Genomic DNA, 20,556 nt, shown 5'->3' on the forward strand with positions numbered 1-20,556 from the left:
CTGTGAGCCAGGCCTTCTCATCCAACATCAGTGCCTGACCTCACCTTCTGGAAGAACGGTCAAACATTCCCATAGATACACTCCTAAACCTTGTGGACGGCCTTCCCATAGACACACTCCTAAACCTTGTGGACGGCCTTCCCATAGACACACTCCTAAACCTTGTGGACGGCCTTCCCATAGACACACCCCTAAACCTTGTGGATGGCCTTCCCATAGACACACCCCTAAACCTTGTGGACGACCTTCCCATAGACACACCTCTAAACCTTGTGGACGGCCTTCCCATAGACACACCCCTAAACCTTGTGGACGGCCTTCCCATAGACACACTCCTAAACCTTGTGGACGGCCTTCCCATAGACACACCCCTAAACCTTGTGGACTGCCTTCCCAGAAGAGGTGAAGGTGTTATAGCTGCAATGGGGTAGGTCATTAAAGGTCATGTGCGTGTAAAGGCCGGCATCCCAATACTTTTGGAAATATGGCGTATGTGTAAACTCCACCCCTCCTGACAATGGGACTTTTGTAGAGCAAGGGTCGGAAGATGACAAAGCCCCATTATTGGCCACACAGAGAGGGACAGACCTCTTATCTATGGGGTGAGATCATCAGAGGAGGATTGTGGGGATAATAAAGAGCCGTCTGATCTAATCCACAACACATGATAAGAGCCGCCGTCCAATTCCTGGATAATACGATTACTGAATGTAAATGAATCGATCGGAAACCTCAGAGAACCAACAACACCAAATCTATATTGTGTCTGAGATCTGAGGGGAGAGCGCGAGCAACGTTCTACTTCTCCATACAGTGCCGAGACTGGGAGAGAACCAACAGGACCATCCCTCGCTCCATCCATCCCTCCGTCCGTCCATCCCTTCCTTCATCCATCCCTCCCTCTGTCTGTCCATCCAGCAATCCCTCCGTCCATCCCTCTGTCCGTCCATCCAGCCATTCCTCCATCCCTCCCTCTGTCTGTCCATCCAGCAATCCCTCCGTCCCTCCGTCCATCCCTCTGTCCGTCCATCCAGCCATTCCTCCATCCATCCCTCTGTCCGTCCATCCAGCCATTCCTCCATCCATCCCTCTGTCCGTCCATCCAGCCATTCCTCCATCCATCCCTCTGTCCGTCCATCTAGCCATTCCTCCATCCATCCCTCTTCCGTCCATCCAGCCATTCCTCCATCCATCCCTCTGTCCGTCCATCCAGCCATTCCTCCATCCATCCCTCTGTCTGTCCATCCAGCCATTCCTCCATCCATCCCTCTGTCCGTCCATCCAGCCATTCCTCCATCCATCCCTCTGTCCGTCCATCCAGCCATTCCTCCATCCATCCCTCTGTCCGTCCATCCAGCCATTCCTCCATCCATCCCTCTGTCCGTCCATCTAGCCATTCCTCCATCCATCCCTCTGTCCGTCCATCCAGCCATTCCTCCATCCATCCCTCTGTCCGTCCATCCAGCCATTCCTCCATCCATCCCTCTGTCCGTCCATCTAGCCATTCCTCCATCCATCCCTCTGTCCGTCCCTCCATCCAGGGGCAAACTGACCATTCGGGCACTCGGGCACTGCCCGAGGGCCCCATGCCACTAGGGGGCCCCATCAGGGTTGCCAGCCTCAGTAAAACCAGGGACAGTATGTAAAAATCTTTTAAAAAATCCCAAGATTATAGCTGCCCCGCCTCTCCAGTACCTTTTCAGTGTGTGTGTGTGTGTCTGTGTGTATGTATACTGTGCATGTATTCTGTATACTGTGTGTGCGTCTGTGTGTATGTATACTGTGCATGTATTCTGTATACTGTGTGCGTCTGTGTGTATGTATACTGTGCATGTATTCTGTATACTGTGTGTATGTATACTGTGCATGTATTCTGTATACTGTGTGTATGTATACTGTGCATGTATTCTGTATACTGTGCATGTATTCTGTATACTGTGTGTGTCTGTGTGTATGTATACTGTGCATGTATTCTGTATACTGTGTGTGTCTGTGTGTATGTATACTGTGCATGTATTCTGTATACTGTGTGTGTCTGTGTGTATGTATACTGTGCATGTATTCTGTATACTGTGTGTGTATGTGTGTATGTATACTGTGCATGTATTCTGTATACTGTGTGTGTGTGTGTGTGTGTATGTATACTGTGCATGTATTCTGTATACTGTGTGTGTGTGTATGTATACTGTGTGTGTCTGTGTGTATGTATACTGTGCATGTATTCTGTATACTGTGTGTGTGTATGTATACTGTGCATGTATTCTGTATACTGTGTGTGTGTGTGTGTATGTATACTGTGCATGTATTCTGTATACTGTGTGTGTGTGTGTGTGTGTGTATGTATACTGTGCATGTTTTCTGTATACTGTGTGTATGTATACTGTGCATGTATTCTGTATACTGTGTGTGTGTGTGTGTATGTATACTGTGCATGTATTCTGTATACTGTGTGTATGTATACTGTGCATGTATTCTGTATACTGTGTGTGTCTGTGTGTATGTATAATGTGCATGTATTCTGTATACTGTGTGTGTATGTATACTGTGCATGTTTTCTGTATACTGTGCATGTATTCTGTATACTGTGTGTGTCTGTGTGTATGTATACTGTGCATGTATTCTGTATACTGTGTGTGTGTGTGTGTGTGTATGTATACTGTGCATGTATTCTGTATACTGTGTGTGTGTGTGTGTGTGTATGTATACTGTGCATGTATTCTGTATACTGTGTGTGTCTGTGTGTATGTATACTGTGCATGTATTCTGTATACTGTGTGTGTGTGTGTGTGTGTATGTATACTGTGCATGTATTCTGTATACAGTACTGTGTGTGTCTGTGTGTATGTATACTGTGCATGTATTCTGTATACTGTGTGTATGTATACTGTGCATGTATTCTGTATACCGTGTGTGTCTGTATACTGTGTGTATGTATACTGTGCATGTATTCTGTAAACTGTGTGTGTCTGTGTGTATGTATACTGTGCATGTATTCTGTATACTGTGTGTATGTATACTGTGCATGTATTCTGTAAACTGTGTGTGTCTGTGTGTATGTATACTGTGCATGTATTCTGTATACTGTGTGTATGTATACTGTGCATGTATTCTGTAAACTGTGTGTGTCTGTGTGTATGTATACTGTGCATGTATTCTGTATACTGTGTGTGTCTGTGTGTATGTATACTGTGCATGTATTCTGTATACTGTGTGTGTGTGTGTGTATGTATACTGTGCATGTATTCTGTATACTGTGTGTATGTATACTGTGCATGTATTCTGTATACTGTGTGTGTGTGTGTGTATGTATACTGTGCATGTATTCTGTATACTGTGTGTGTGTGTGTGTGTGTGTATGTATACTGTGCATGTTTTCTGTATACTGTGTGTATGTATACTGTGCATGTATTCTGTATACTGTGTGTGTGTGTGTGTATGTATACTGTGCATGTATTCTGTATACTGTGTGTATGTATACTGTGCATGTATTCTGTATACTGTGTGTGTCTGTGTGTATGTATAATGTGCATGTATTCTGTATACTGTGTGTGTATGTATACTGTGCATGTTTTCTGTATACTGTGCATGTATTCTGTATACTGTGTGTGTCTGTGTGTATGTATACTGTGCATGTATTCTGTATACTGTGTGTGTGTGTGTGTGTGTATGTATACTGTGCATGTATTCTGTATACTGTGTGTGTGTGTGTGTGTGTATGTATACTGTGCATGTATTCTGTATACTGTGTGTGTCTGTGTGTATGTATACTGTGCATGTATTCTGTATACTGTGTGTGTGTGTGTGTGTGTATGTATACTGTGCATGTATTCTGTATACAGTACTGTGTGTGTCTGTGTGTATGTATACTGTGCATGTATTCTGTATACTGTGTGTATGTATACTGTGCATGTATTCTGTATACCGTGTGTGTCTGTATACTGTGTGTATGTATACTGTGCATGTATTCTGTAAACTGTGTGTGTCTGTGTGTATGTATACTGTGCATGTATTCTGTATACTGTGTGTATGTATACTGTGCATGTATTCTGTAAACTGTGTGTGTCTGTGTGTATGTATACTGTGCATGTATTCTGTATACTGTGTGTATGTATACTGTGCATGTATTCTGTAAACTGTGTGTGTCTGTGTGTATGTATACTGTGCATGTATTCTGTATACTGTGTGTGTCTGTGTGTATGTATACTGTGCATGTATTCTGTATACTGTGTGTGTGTGTGTGTATGTATACTGTGCATGTATTCTGTATACTGTGTGTATGTATACTGTGCATGTATTCTGTATACTGTGTGTGTCTGTGTGTATGTATACTGTGCATGTATTCTGTATACTGTGTGTGTCTGTGTGTATGTATACTGTGCATGTATTCTGTATACTGTGTGTGTCTGTGTGTATGTATACTGTGTGGCCCCATAATCTCCTATTGCCTGGGGGCCCCATAGTCTATTGCCTGGGGGCCCCATAGTCTATTGCCTGGGGGCCCTATAATCTCATATTGCCTGGGGGCCCCATAATCTCCTATTGCCTGGGGGCCCTATAATCTCATATTGCCTGGGGGCCCTATAATCTCATATTGCCCGGGGGCCCCATAATCTCCTATTGCCTGGGGGCCCCATAATCTCCTATTGCCTGGGGGCCCTATAATCTCATATTGCCTGGGGGCCCTATAATCTCATATTGCCCGGGGGCCCCATAATCTCCTATTGCCTGGGGGCCCCATAATCTCCTATTGCCTGGGGGCCCCATAATCTCCTATTGCCCGGGGGCCCCATAATCTCATAAATCCCTGGGGGCCCCATAATCTCCTATTGCCTGGGGGCCCCATAATCTCCTATTGCCTGGGGGGCCCCATAATCTCCTATTGCCCGGGGGCCCCATAATCTCATAAATCCCTGGGGGCCCCATAATCTCCTATTGCCTGGGGGCCCCATAATCTCCTATTGCCTGGGGGGCCCCATAATCTCCTATTGCCCGGGGGCCCCATGAGTTGTCAGTCCGCCCCAGGAAGCGCCTGTCTATGAAGTTCGAGGCTTAATAATCTCACCAAACCAATTGTGAGTTCCAATGAATCAGCGAAGTGAGTTACAGGAATTCAAATCAACAAAATGACAAGGGCGCCCAAATTTATGCACCTGTCTCATTTAGTTTTGATGCATTTTGCGCATTTTCTGTCCGATAAAAATCATCTCACTGCGGAAATATTACTTTAGTTATTTGATGGATGAAAATGAAATTGCCGATCCAAACACCCGAATATTTATAAATGATAATCTTGGAAATTGTCAGGGGTTCCTAAACTTTTGCACACGACTTTTAGAGACCTTTCACACTGGAAACGCCTATAGCGGAGCGTTAAAATAGCGGTAAAACACTGCGTTTGTGGTAAAATTACCGCGACGCTGCAGGCGTTTTACAAGCGTTATTGAAGCATTGGCGTCAAAGGACAACCCACCTCCCTACATCACTTCCTGTTTACTTCCTCTTATTGGTGTCCACCAGTGTCACCTATCAGTGCTGCCTACCGGTGCCGCCTCTCTGTGCTCATCGGTGCCGCCTCTCAGTGCTCATCGGTGCCGCCTCTCAGCGCTCATCGGTGCCGCCTCTCAGCGCTCATCGGTGCCGCCTCTCAGCGCTCATCGGTGCCGCCTCTCAGTGCTCATCGGTGCCGTCTCTCTGTGCTCATCGGTGTCGCCTCTCAGCGCTCATCGGTGCTGCCTCTCAGTGCTCATCGGTGCCGCCTCTCAGTGCTCATTGGTGCCGCCTCTCAGTGCTCATCGGTGCCGCTCATCGGTGCAGCCTCTCAGTGCTTGGTGGTTGGTATTGAGGGGGCAGGAAGTGTCAGTTTTTTCGGGGGGGGGGGGGGGGCGGAGTGGTTGGTATTGAGGGGGCAGGAAGTGTCAGTTTTTCCGGGGGTGGTGGGGTGTGGTTGGTATTGAGGGGGCAGGAAGTGTCAGTTTTTTCGGGGGGGGGGGGGGGGAGTGGTTGGTATTGAGGGGGCAGGAAGTGTCAGTTTTTACAGGGGGGGTGGGGAGTGGTTGGTATTGAGGGGGCAGGAAGTGTCAGTTTTTCCGGGGGTGGTGGGGTGTGGTTGGTATTGAGGGGGCAGGAAGTGTCAGTTTTTTCTGGGGGGGGTGGGGAGTGGTTGGTATTGAGGGGGCAGGAAGTGTCAGTTTTTTCTGGGGGGGGTGGGGAGTGGTTGGTATTGAGGGGGCAGGAAGTGTCAGTTTTTTCAGGGGGTGGTTGGTATTGAGGGGGCAGGAAGTGTCAGTTTTTTCTGGGGGGGGGGGGGAGTGGTTGGTATTGAGGGGGCAGGGGGGTGTCAGTTTTTTCTGGGGGGGGGGGGGTGGTTGGTATTGAGGGGGCAGGAAGTGTCAGTTTTTCCGGGGGTGGGGGGCGGAGTGGTTGGTATTGAGGGGGCAGGAAGTGTCAGTTTTTACAGGGGGGGTGGGGAGTGGTTGGTATTGAGGGGGCAGGAAGTGTCAGTTTTTCAGGGGGGGGGGTGGTTGTTATTGAGGGGGCAGGAAGTGTCAGTTTTTCGGGGGGGGGTGGGGTGTGGTTGGTATTGAGGGGGCAGGAAGTGTCAGTTTTTTCGGGGGGGGGGGGTGTGGTTGGTATTGAGGGGGCAGGAAGTGTCAGTTTTTCGGGGGGGGTGGGGAGTGGTTGGTATTGAGGGGGCAGGAAGTGTCAGTTTTTCCGGGGGGGGGGGGTGGGGAGTGGTTGGTATTGAGGGGGCAGGAAGTGTCAGTTTTTTCGGGGGTGGTGGGGTGTGGTTGGTATTGAGGGGGCAGGAAGTGTCAGTTTTTTCTGGGGGGGGGGTGGTTGGTATTGAGGGGGCAGGAAGTGTCAGTTTTTTTGGGGGGGGGTGGTTGGTATTGAGGGGGCAGGAAGTGCCAGTTTTTTTGGGGGGAGGGAGTGGTTTGTATTGAGGGGGCAGGAAGTGTCAGTTTTTTCGGGTGTGGTTGGTATTGAGGGGGCAGGAAGTGTCAGTTTTTCCGGGGGTGGTGGGGTGTGGTTGGTATTGAGGGGGCAGGAAGTGTCAGTTTTTTCGGGGGGGGGGGGGGGGGGAGTGGTTGGTATTGAGGGGGCAGGAAGTGTCAGTTTTTACAGGGGGGGTGGGGAGTGGTTGGTATTGAGGGGGCAGGAAGTGTCAGTTTTTCCGGGGGTGGTGGGGTGTGGTTGGTATTGAGGGGGCAGGAAGTGTCAGTTTTTTCTGGGGGGGGTGGGGAGTGGTTGGTATTGAGGGGGCAGGAAGTGTCAGTTTTTTCGGGTGTGGTTGGTATTGAGGGGGCAGGAAGTGTCAGTTTTTCCGGGGGGGTGGGGTGTGGTTGGTATTGAGGGGGCAGGAAGTGTCCGTTTTTCGGGGGGGGGGGCTGTTTGGTAATGAGGGGGCAGGAAGTGTCAGTTTTTCTGGGGGGGGGGGGGGGGGGTTGGTATTGAGGGGGCAGGAAGTGTCAGTTTTTTCGGGTGTGGTTGGTATTGAGGGGGCAGGAAGTGTCAGTTTTTCCGGGGGGGTGGGGTGTGGTTGGTATTGAGGGGGCAGGAAGTGTCCGTTTTTCGGGGGGGGGGCTGTTTGGTAATGAGGGGGCAGGAAGTGTCAGTTTTTCTGGGGGGGGTGGGGAGTGGTTGGTATTGAGGGGGCAGGAAGTGTCAGTTTTTTCGGGTGTGGTTGGTATTGAGGGGGCAGGAAGTGTCAGTTTTTCCGGGGGGGGGGGGTGTGGTTGGTATTGAGGGGGCAGGAAGTGTCCGTTTTTCGGGGGGGGGGCTGTTTGGTAATGAGGGGGCAGGAAGTGTCAGTTTTTCGGGGGGGGGGGCGGAGTGGTTGGTAAGCAAGTAGTTCATTTTTGGATTCATAAATAAAGTGGATTTAATTGACAAGTGTCTGTAGATGAGTTCCTCGCGTTTGTATTGTGCGCCGGGCAGGGGAGGGGTATTTGCGTTTCTATAAATATATATATATGGGGTTGGCAACGCCCACTATTACAAATCACAATATATTTGATGACAATGCAACTTTATTGTTCTGTGCGCGATCTGAGACAATACAATGTGTATCCCCCGGGGGGGAAGGGTCCCCGTGGTGAACATCTCCGGGATTCATGAGAGGTTGGAGTGCGGACACCGTCCTCAGGTCTCCCAGCTCCCCTCCCCCCCCCCAGCGCTCGGATAACACTATTGATATTTCATTATATATAACAGGAACGTTGTGGAAACGGTAATCCTATTTATGGAAAGTGTTATCGGATTCCACTCTGCAGATATTTATCTCTGTTGACATGTATTGTCCCATCACAGATCACCGAGAGCCGCAATCAGATCATTACCTTGTAGGAGAAGCGGCACAGTCTGGACTCCCTGGCCTCCGTCATTCTGCTTCTCCTCCCACCCATCTCAGTGTCACAACTCCGTCTCCTCTTCCTCCTTCTGTGGGGTCCCCCCAGGCTCGATCCTTGGGCCCCTCCTATTCTCCTCTTCCCTGGGCCAGTTGATAACCTCCCACGGCTTCCAATATCACCTCTATGCCGACGACACCCAGATCTATCTCTCCAATCCTCAACTCACCCCCTCCATCTCCTCATCTCACCCCCTCCATCTCCTCAACTCACCCCCTCCGTCCCCCTCAACTCACCCCCTCCGTCCCCTCAACTCACCCCCTCCATCTCCTCATCTCACCCCCTCCACTCCTCAACTCACCTCCTCCATCTCACCCCCTCCAATCCTCAACTCACCCCCTCCATCTCCTCAACTCACCCCCTCTATCTCATCCCCTCAACTTACCCCCTCTATCTCCTCATCTCACCCCCTCCATCTCCTCATCTCACCCCCTCCATCTCCTCAACTCACCCCCCCCTCCATCTCCTCAACTCACCCCCTCCATCTCCTCAACTCACCCCCTCCGTCTCCTCAACTCACCCCCTCCGTCCCCTCAACTCACCCCCTCCATCTCCTCAACTCACCCCCTCCGTCCCCCTCAACTCACCCCCTCCGTCCCCTCAACTCACCCCCTCCGTCCCCTCAACTCACCCCCTCCATCTCCTCAACTCACCCCCTCCATCCCCTCAACTCACCCCCTCCATCTCCTCAACTCACCCCCTCCATCTCCTCAACTCACCCCCTCCATCTCCTCAACTCACCCCCTCCGTCCCCCTCAACTCACCCCCTCCGTCCCCTCAACTCACCCCCTCCGTCCCCTCAACTCACCCCCTCCATCTCCTCAACTCACCCCCTCCATCCCCTCAACTCACCCCCTCCATCTCCTCTCCTCAACTCACCCCCTCCGTCCCCTCAACTCACCCCCTCCGTCCCCCTCAACTCACCCCCTCCGTCCCCTCAACTCACCCCCTCCGTCCCCTCAACTCACCCCCTCCATCTCCTCATCTCACCCCCTCCACTCCTCAACTCACCTCCTCCATCTCACCCCCTCCAATCCTCAACTCACCCCCTCCATCTCCTCAACTCACCCCCTCTATCTCATCCCCTCAACTTACCCCCTCTATCTCCTCATCTCACCCCCTCCATCTCCTCAACTCACCCCCCCTCCATCTCCTCAACTCACCCCCTCCATCTCCTCAACTCACCCCCTCCGTCCCCTCAACTCACCCCCTCCATCCCCTCAACTCACCCCCCCTCCTCAACTCACCCCCTCCATCTCCTCAACTCACCCCCTCAACTTACCCCCTCCATCTCCTCAACTCACCCCCTCCGTCCCCTCAACTCACCCCCTCTATCCCCTCAACTCACCCCCCTCCATCTCCTCATCTCATTTCACCCCCTCCATCTCCTCACTTCACCCCCACAACTCACCCCCTCCACTCACCCCCTCCATCTCCTCATCTCATTTCACCCCCTCTATCTCCTCACCTCACCCCCTCCATCCCCTCAACTCACCCCCTCCATCCCCTCAACTCACCCCCTCCATCTCCTCATCTCATCCCCTCCATCTCCTTACCTCATCCCATTATGTTCTCTGGGAGAGGAGGATTATGTGTTTCAGGAGGGGAGGGTTATGTGCTCTGGGAGAGGATTACGTGTTTCAAGAAGGGAGGGTTATGTGCTCTGGGAGAGGGGGATTAGGTATCTCGGGGGGGCACGCTTATGTGCTCTGGGAAAGGAGGATTAGGGTCCTAGAAGGGTTACATGTTCAGGTAAGAAGGGATGTGGGTCCTGGAAGGGTTATGTATTCAAGGAAGGAGGTGGTATGGGTCCTGAGAGGGTTACATGTCCTGGCAAGGAGGGGTTATGGGTCCTGGAAGGGTTATGTATTCAAGGAATGAGGGGCTTTGGGTCCTGGAAGGGTTATGTGTTCAGAGAAGGACGGGTTATGGGTCCTGGGAGGGTTACAAGTTTAGGTAAGGAGGGGTTATGGGTCCTGGGAGGGTTACAAGTTTAGGTAAGGAGGGGTTATGGGTCCTGGGAGGGTTACAAGTTTAGGTAAGGAGGGGTTATGGGTCCTGGGAGGGTTACAAGTTTAGGTAAGGAGGGGTTATGGGTCCTGGGAGGGTTAATGTTCAGGGAAGGAGCAGATATAGGTCCTGGAAGGGCTACATGTTCAGGTAAGGAGGGGTTATGTGTTCAGGGAAGGAAGGGTTATGGGTCCTGGGAGGGTTACATGTCCCGGCAAGGAGGGGTTATGGGTCCTGGGAGGGTTACATGTTCAGGGAGGGAGGGGTTATGGGTCCTGGGAAGGAGGGGTTATGGGTCCTGGGAGGGTTACATGTTCAGGGAAGGAGGGGTTATGGGTCCTGGGAGGGTTAATGTTCAGGGAAGGAGCAGATATAGGTCCTGGAAGGGCTACATGTTCAGGTAAGGAGGGGTTATGGGTCCTGGGAGGGTTATGTGTTCAGGGAAGGAGGGGTTATGGGTCCTGGGAGGGTTACATGTCTCGGCAAGGAGGGGTTATGGGTCCTGGGAGTTTTGTATTCAGGGAAGGAGGGGTTATGTGTTCAGGGAAGGAGGGGTTATGGGTCCTGGGAGGGTTACATGTTCAGGGAGGGAGGGGTTATGGGAAGGAGGGGTTATGGGTCCTGGGAGGGTTACATGTTCAGGGAAGGAGGGGTTATGGGTCCTGGGAGGGTTACATGTCCCGGCAAGGAGGGGTTATGGGTCCTGGGAGGGTTACGTGTCCCGGCAAGGAGGGGTTATGGGTCCTGGGAGGGTTACATGTCCCAGCAAGGAGGGGTTATGGGTCCTGGGAGGGTTACGTGTCCCGGCAAGGAGGGGTTATGGGTCCTGGGAGGGTTACATGTCCCGGCAAGGAGGGGTTATGTGTTCAGGGAAGGAGGGGTTATGGGTCCTGGGAGGGTTACATGTTCAGGGAAGGAGGGGTTATGTATTCAGGGAAGGAGGGGTTATGGGTCCTGGGAGGGTTTTGTATTCAGGGAAGGAGGGGTTGTGTTCAGGGAAGGAGGGGTTACATGTTCTGGGAAGGAGGGGTTACATGTTCTGGGAAGGAGGGGTTATGGGTCCTGGGAGGGTTATGTGTTCAGGGAAGGAGGGGTTACATGTCCCGGCAAGGAGGGGTTATGTATTCAGGGAAGGAGGGGTTATATGTTCAGGGAAGGAGGGGTTATGGGTCCTGGGAGGGTTACATGTTAAGGGAAGTTGGGGTTATGGGTTCTAGGAGGGTTATGTGTTCAGGGAAGGAGGGGTTATGGGTCCTGGGAGGGTTACATGTTCAGGGAAGGAGGGGTTATATGTTCAGGGAAGGAGGGGTTATGGGTCCTGGGAGGGTTATGTATTCAGGGAAGGAGGGGTTATATGTTCAGGAAAGGAGGGGTTGTGGGTCCTGGGAGGGTTATGTATTCAGGGAAGGAGGGGTTATATGTTCAGGGAAGGAGGGGTTATGGGTCCTGGGAGGGTTACATGTTCAGGGAAGGAGGGGTTATATGTTCAGGAAAGGAGGGGTTGTGGGTCCTGGGAGGGTTACATGTTTAGGGAAGGAGGGGTTATGGGTTCTAGAAGGGCTACATGTTCAGGGAAGGAGGGGTTATGGGTCCTGGGAGGGTTACATGTTCAGGGAAGGAGGGGTTATGTATTCAGGGAAGGAGGGGTTATGTGTTCAGGGAGGGAGGGGTTATGGGTCCTGGGAAGGAGGGGTTATGGGTCCTGGGAGGGTTATGTGTTCAGGGAAGGAGGGGTTATGTGTTCAGGGAAGGAGGGTGTGACGGACCCATCCGTATACTGGACATATTGTGTTCGTCTGCTTTGCCGTTTTACATGAAGTCGCCCATTCGTATGTCGGCAGTTATAAAGTTATAGATTTTAATGTCTGTTATTTCAGTCTCCCATCTGGTCCCCTAGGGGAGTGTCCACCAGGCGGGAGACCTGCATAAATACGGGCGGGTAGCCCACAGTAAACAGTTCGTGTTTTACCCTCATGATGGAGCTTGGTCTCGTTATTGGAGGGGATTGGGTTACTGGCCACTAAGGACGGTGTATGGAGAGAGTTGCCGGTTGGAACCTATTGCACTTCGGCGGTTAGCGGTGGTTCGTGTACTTTGGAGCTCGGGAAGAGAGGTACCGCAACAACTGGTGGCAAGCGACGGGATGAACCTCAGCGCCCAAAGAAACCACTACAACCAGGACCAAATGGAATTGCAATACCAAAACCTGAGAAGAGCTACCTTAAAGGATTTATTAGAGCAAAGAGGCGGACAGGCCAGTAACCTCAAAAAGGGGGACATTATCACATTATTGCTGGAAATGGATGGAGTACCAGCAGCAGAGGGAACCAATGGACTCAGCCCAGACGACAGAACCCCCGAAGAAGAGAGATTTGACCGGGCGGTAAGAATTAGGCTGGCCCATTATGGTCCCAACCCACCTGCGGAAATTATCGCCCAAGTCCAAGCCGCTGTGGAGGCCAACCTGCTACGCCAAAGCGGCACTGCAGCAGCCCCAGTCACAGCAGACACGGGAAAGAAAGAAGGTGCCGTTTGCAGCATTTAAAGCCTTCAGTGAGACAGAAGGAGAGATCGATGGGTACCTTGCCGATTTTGAGCGGCAATGTGCCCTGCACAAGGTACCCCTGGAGGACTGGATCCCTATATTGTCCGGCAAGTTATCCGGCCGGGCCAGTGAGGCTTTTCGGGCCATCCCTGACGAGGAGATCGGGGATTATGTGGCCGTCAGGGAAGCTCTACTCTCCCGGTATGCCATTACACCCGAGGCATACCGAAGGAGGTTCCGGGACACTGTAAAAACGACTGGGGACTCCTACGTTGAATGGGCATGTAAGGTGCACCGCACCGCCGCACACTGGATGGCAGGGTGCCAGGCTGTGTCCGGAGAGGAGGTGCTACAGATGTTTCTGTTGGAACATTGCTTCGACAAATTACCAACAGGGGTCAGAGAGTGGGTAAGGGACCGTAAACCCTCCACTCTCCATGAAGCAGCTCGCCTGGCGGATGAGTATACGGATGCCCGAAAATTGGACAATTCAGCCACCAAGGCTCCCGCCAGGGTGGAATACAAGCCAGCAGCTACTATTTACCAACCCCCTATGAATCTGCCCTCAGCACCCCCTCCGTCGACCCAGTATCCCCGCTCTAACTCTCGGGAATACTCCCAACCCAGTCGGTGCTATCTATGCAATCAGCTGGGACACAAGCGACCGGAGTGCCCGATGAACAATGCCAACCAAAGTCAGTCCTGGAAGAGACCCCCAGAGGCCAATCCACGACCACCTCTCCCCGCAACTCACTGTGTGGAGGAAGAGGAATGCTGGGGTATTCTGCATGAGGCCGACCCCGTTCAGGCGGCCCACCGAGATAACAGGCAGCACCACAGACAGTGTGTCAAGGTCAACGGGAAGGAGGTCAGTGGCCTACGGGATACCGGTGCGACCATGACTTTACTCCAGAAGCACCTAGTATCCGAGAACCAACATACCGGGGACACGGTCGCAGTACGAGTAGCCGGAGGTGCCGTGTTCCGACTACCCGTTGCCCGGGTACATTTGGATTGGGGAGTGGGCGCTAGACAAGTAAACGTGGGGGTTATGAAAGACTTACCCGCCGATGTCCTCCTTGGCAATGACTTGGCCCCCCTCCTTTCAGCCTATACTCCCATGGGCCCCGCTGCAGTAGACGCTGTCACGACCCGGGCCCAGACCCGTGCCACCGAAGCCGGCCCACCTGCTGCTGCGACCCAGGTAAGACCCTCTACCCCGACGTGTATGTTAGATCCGGCCCCTTTAGGCTGGGATACCCCAGAGATGTACGGAAGGGAGACTAGGGAAGACCCGACGTTAGCGAAGTACAGGGCCAGGGCCGACTCAGGGGAGGAAGGAGTAGATGGGGAGCACTACGAGTGGGTGGGGGATAGGCTGTACAGGATCCCGAGACCGTCCCAAAAACCGAGACGTGCGGATGTATTGTAGCACGTGCGACACCTGTCAACGGGTAGGAAAGCGGGGAGATCACCCAAAAGTTAGGCTTCAGTCGATGCCTATCATTGGGGAGCCCTTTTCCCGCATAGCCGTTGACCTTGTAGGTCCACTGGCCAGGGCTAGCCCCTCCGGTAAGAAGTACATTCTTACCGTGGTGGACTATGCCACAGGTTACCCAGAGGCAGTAGCGCTGTCTAATATCGAGGCAGAGACAGTAGCTGATGCCCTGGTTAAGATATTCACTAGGGTCGGGTTCCCTCAGGAGATTCTCTCTGATCAGGGAACTCAGTTTACCGCTGTGCTCACCCAGCAACTGTGGAAGGTGTGCGGCATTAAACCGCTGCTTAGCTCACCGTATCACCCACAGACCAACGGCCTCTGCGAGCGATTTAATGGTACCCTCAAACAGATGCTGAGGACCTTTACTGACACTTGCAGAGACTGGGAGCGATTCCTGCCTCATCTGCTATTTGCATACAGAGAGGTGCCCCAGGCATCTACTGGGTTCTCCCCCTTTGAGTTACTCTATGGGAGAAGGGTCCGAGGACCCCTAGATCTCATTAGAGGACACTGGGAGGGGGAGACAGAGCAAGAAGGGACCCCCATAGTACCATATGTCCTGGAACTCCGGGACCGCATGGAGAAACTATCCCTGATGGTAAGGGAGAATCTCCAGGCGGCCCAGGGGAGACAGAAGCGGTGGTACGATCGGGGCGCCCGACAGCGGGTCTTCCAGGTTGGGCAGAAGGTTCTAGTGCTCAAACCTGTGAAGGCAAACAAGATGCAAGCATCTTGGCAGGGCCCGTATAAAGTATTAGCGCAGATATGTGATACTACCTACCTTATAGCCAGCTGTTCAGATGAAGGGATCCAGCGATCCTTTCATGTGAACATGTTAAAGGAGTATCAGGAGCGACCAGAAGATGTTGCGGCAGTCTGTGCCCCAGCTACGGATGACCCCGAGAACTTACCTTTACCTGACTTGTTAGAGAGGAATCCCCAGACGGACCTTACGAGCCTTGTGCAGCTAGGAGACCGGTTAAACCCAGCAAAGAAGGTACAGGCAAGACAGCTTCTGTGGGAGAAGCAGGCGACGTTCTCCCAAGAACCCGGGTACACCACACTAGCTATGCACAAAGTCGAGACGCCCGGACAGAACCCCCTACGACAACCCCCATACCGTATCCCTGAAGCAGTCCGAGAGGAAATGCGGACGGAGATACAGGAGATGACTCGGCTGGGGGTTATCGAGCCGTCAGACAGCCCTTGGGCCTCGCCTGTAGTTCTGGTGCCTAAGAAAGATGGGACCACCCGGTTCTGCGTAGATTACAGGCGGCTCAACGAACGGACCACCACTGACGCGTACCCGATGCCCCGGGTAGACGAATTATTAGACCGCATTGCCAGGGGGCGCTACCTGACCACCATTGACCTGTGCAAGGGTTATTGGCAGATCCCCCTGGCCGAGGACGCTATCCCTAAGTCGGCCTTCGTCACCCCATTTGGCCTATTCCAGTTTAAGGTTATGCCATTTGGAATGAAGAATGCTCCGGCTACCTTTCAGCGTATGGTGGATAGACTCCTCGATGGCTTCCAGGACTTCGCGTGTGCGTACCTGGATGACATTGCGGTCTACAGCGAGACTTGGGAAGACCATTTAGTCCACGTGGGGGTGGTGCTGGACAAGATTCGGGCCGCCGGCCTGACCTTGAAGTCAGATAAGTGCCATTTAGGCATGGCAGAAGTGCAGTACTTGGGTCACAGGGTAGGATGTGGGACCCAGCGACCAGAGCCAGCTAAGGTCGAGGCGGTAGCTAACTGGCCCACACCTATCACCAAGACCCAAGTGCTAGCCTTCCTGGGGACGGCAGGGTATTACCGACGTTTTGTCCCCGACTACAGTACGGTGGCCAAGCCCTTGACGGACCTGACTAAGAAAAACTTACCTAAGCAGGTCCTGTGGTCGCCAGCTTGTGAAGCCGCGTTTCGGGCCCTGAAGCAAGCTCTAGTGAATGCCCCTGTCCTGGCTGCCCCAGTGCCTAACAAACGTTTTCTCGTCCATACGGATGCTTCCATGTATGGACTGGGGGCTGAGCTAAGCCAGGTCGGGGAAGATGGAGGGGAGCACCCTGTCGCGTATCTCAGCAGAAAACTACTACCCAGGGAAGTGAGTTATGCGGCAGTGGAGAAGGAGTGTTTAGCCCTGGTCTGGGCACTAAAGAAATTGAGTCCTTATTTATACGGACAAGAATTTTCCCTCATTACGGACCACAACCCCCTAGTTTGGCTTAACCGGGTCTCAGGAGACAATGGCAGACTGCTAAGGTGGAGCCTGGCACTACAGCCTTACAATTTCACCATCAGCTACCGACCCGGTAAGCAGAATGGGAATGCGGATGGATTATCTCGGCAAACAGACGTCTCTACGCCTTCTCCGTCCGGTCATCCCCAAGTTGACCCGCCAAAGGGTCAAGCCGGGTCTGCCGGAGTGTTCCACAAGGAGGGGGCCATGTGACGGACCCATCCGTATACTGGACATATTGTGTTCGTCTGCTTTGCCGTTTTACATGAAGTCGCCCATTCGTATGTCGGCAGTTATAAATTTTAATGTCTGTTATTTCAGTCTCCCATCTGGTCCCCTAGGGGAGTGTCCACCAGGTGGGAGACCTGCATAAATAATATGCCCTCAGTTCCAGGCTATCTGGGGATACGTTATATGAATATAAAATGTTCGGCAGTTATAAAGTTATAGATTTTAATGTCTGTTATTTCAGTCTCCCATCTGGTCCCCTAGGGGAGTGTCCACCAGGCGGGAGACCTGCATAAATACGGGCGGGTAGCCCACAGTAAACAGTTCGTGTTTTACCCTCATAATGGAGCTTGGTCTCGTTACTGGAGGGGATTGGGTTACTGGCCACTAAGGACGGTGTACTTTGGAGCTCGGGAAGAGAGGTACCGCAACAGAGGGGTTACATGTTCTGTGGGGGAGGATACATGCTGGGGGGGGTGGGGGGAAGGCTGGTGATTTTAGTGTTGGACTTCGAGCACCAAGAAGAAAGTATAGAGAACACCAACCAAGCTTAAGAACAACTAACAGCAGTGACCCCCCCCCCCCTTATTACAGTCATGTCATGTGATCTTATAATTGTCCACCAGATCAGTTTTTGGTAATATTTTTTGATTGGCTGGAGAATTGGCGGACGGTGAGGGAATGTTCCTAGATTTGAGGGGAGCTCTCCAACACAGACAGAGATAGAAAGACTTTTCTTTAGTAGAGTGCCGGGAAGCAAGACTCTTGTCCATGTTTTTCCCTCACTTCCTGTCTGGGGATTCTGTTGTCGGTGGGACAGGAAGTGAGAAGAAATCTTTCTAATGACAGCAGTAAAAACAAAACTCCTGATACTGTTACCCTCTCCTATTCTTCTTCCTGACGTCCTCACCTTCCATTGGCCAGAGACTTCCCCCAGATAAGTATATTGAAACCAATGGAAGATACCAACCGATGTTCAGACGTACAATTCTCCATAGCACTGACCCTCCCCCGATCACACTGTATTTTATAATACTGCACCAGCGGCCAATCACAAATCATCATTCAATGGTGATCTCATCATTAGATGACACGGAACAGAGATCCATGCCAAGATTCCACCAGAAGGAGGACGACAATGTGGATGGAACTGCCAACCACCGCCAAGTGCTACACCCGGAGGAGTCCGATAACCAATGAAATGTACAGAAATAAGCCACAAGCTACGGAACGCCCCAACTCTGCATTTCTTACCCCCCCCCCCTCCCGATCACAGATGTCAAGAAAAGACACATCCCACACACACGACTCCTCCCATGGAGGCCACACCTCCCTGCAAACTCTCATCTTCCTTACTTCCCATCTGACCACCCATGACTCCTCCCATGGAGGCCACACCTCCCTGCAAACTCATCTTCCATACTTCCCATCTGACCACTGATGACTCCTCCCATGGAGGCCACACCTCCCTGCAAACTCTCATCTTCCATACTTCCCATCTGACCACCGATGACTCCTCCCATGGAGGCCACACCTCCCTGCAAACTCTTATCTTCCATACTTCCCATCTGACCACCCATGACTCCTCCCCTGGAGGCCACACCTCCCTGCAAACTCATCTTCCATACTTCCCATCTGACCACCCATGGAGGCCACACCTCCCTGCAAACTCTCATCTTCCTTACTTCCCATCTGACCACCCATGACTCCTCCCATGGAGGCCACACCTCCCTGCAAACTCATCTTCCATACTTCCCATCTGACCACCCATGACTCCTCCCATGGAGGCCACACCTCCCTGCAAACTCATCTTCCATACTTCCCATCTGACCACCCATGACTCCTCCCATGGAGGCCACACCTCCCTGCAAACTCTCATCTTCCTTACTTCCCATCTGACCACCCATGACTCCTCCCATGGAGGCCACACCTCCCTGCAAACTCTCATCTTCCATACTTCCCATCTGACCACCCATGGAGGCCACACACACACCTTCCCTCAAACTCTCATCTTGTCTCCTGTATGTTCTCCCATGGCTCCGCCTATGAAGGCCACACACCTCCCTGCAAACTGGAGGTCACACATGATTCCTCCTATGGAGGCCACACACCTCCCCACAAACTCCCAATCTTTGTATGTTCTCCCATGACTCCTACTACTCCCTACAAATCCTCATCTTTTGGACCTCTTGTCTATCCTATGAAGACTTACTACAGAAAATATACACCTTCCTGTAAACTCTCATCTTCTGTGTCCTCTCATGACACTTCCTATGGGGGCCACGCACCTCCCTGCAAACCCTCATCCTGTCTGACCTCCCATGACTCCTCCTATGGTGACCATACACACCTTCCTTCAAACCCTCATCATCTGCACCTCGTCTGCCCCCCCATGACCTCTCCTATGGAGGCCACACACACCTCCCTGTAAACTCTCCTTCTGTAACCCCCGTCTGTCCTCCTATGACTCTTCCTATGGAGGCCACACACACCTCCCTGTAAACCCCGTCTGTCCTCCCATGACTCTTCCTATGGAGTTCATACTCAGACCTACCTTCAAACTTTCATATTCTGTACCTTCTGCGACCCTTCCTATGGAGACCATCTTCTCCATCTCCTGTCTGTGCTCCTGTGACTCTCCTATGGAGGCCACACACACCTCTCTGTACCATGTCTGTCCTCTCATGACTCTTCCTATGGAGGCTAAACACACAACTCCCAGCTAACTCATGTTCTTTACTGCCAGTCTGTCCCCCCTTTACTCTTCCTATGGAGGTCACACACACATGACTCCTCTTCCTATGGAGGTCACACACACACGACTCTTCCTATGGAGGTCACACACACATGACTCTTCCTATGGAGATCACACTCACAGACCTACCTTCAAAGAATTGTCTTCTACATCTTCTGCCTGTCCTTCTGTGACTCTTTCTAAGAAGGCCACACACACAAGTCACTGCAAACTCAACTTTGGTACCGTCTATCTGTTCTCCCTTCATCGTTCCTATGAAGACCATACACCATCAATTAAACCAGTGTTTCCCAACTCCAGTCCTCAAGGCGCCCCAACAGGTCATGTTTTCAGGCACTCCATTATTTTGCACAGGTGATTTGATCCGTTTCACTGCCTTAGTAATTACCACAGCCGTTTCATCTGAGGGAAATCCTGAAAACATGACCCGTAGGGGCGCCTTCAGGACTGGAGTTGAGAAACCCGGAATTAAAACATCTTCTCCATCTCCTGTCTGTGCTCCTGTGACTCTCCTATGGAGGCCACACACACCTCTCTGTACCATGTCTGTCCTCTCATGACTCTTCCTATGGAGGTCACACACACATGACTCCTCTTCCTATGGAGGTCACACACACAGATGACTCCTCTTCCTATGGAGGTCACACACACAGATGACTCCTCTTCCTATGGAGGTCACACACACACATGACTCCTCTTCCTATGGAGGTCACACACACACATGACAACTCTTCCTATGGAGGTCACACACACACACACATGACGACTCTTCCTATGGAGGTCACACACACACATGACGACTCTTCCTATGGAGGTCACACACACACACACGACGACTCTTCCTATGGAGGTCACACACACACACAC

The sequence above is a fragment of the Rana temporaria genome, chromosome 5 (genome assembly GCF_905171775.1).
Source record: "Rana temporaria chromosome 5, aRanTem1.1, whole genome shotgun sequence".
Classification (NCBI taxonomy): domain Eukaryota; kingdom Metazoa; phylum Chordata; class Amphibia; order Anura; family Ranidae; genus Rana; species Rana temporaria.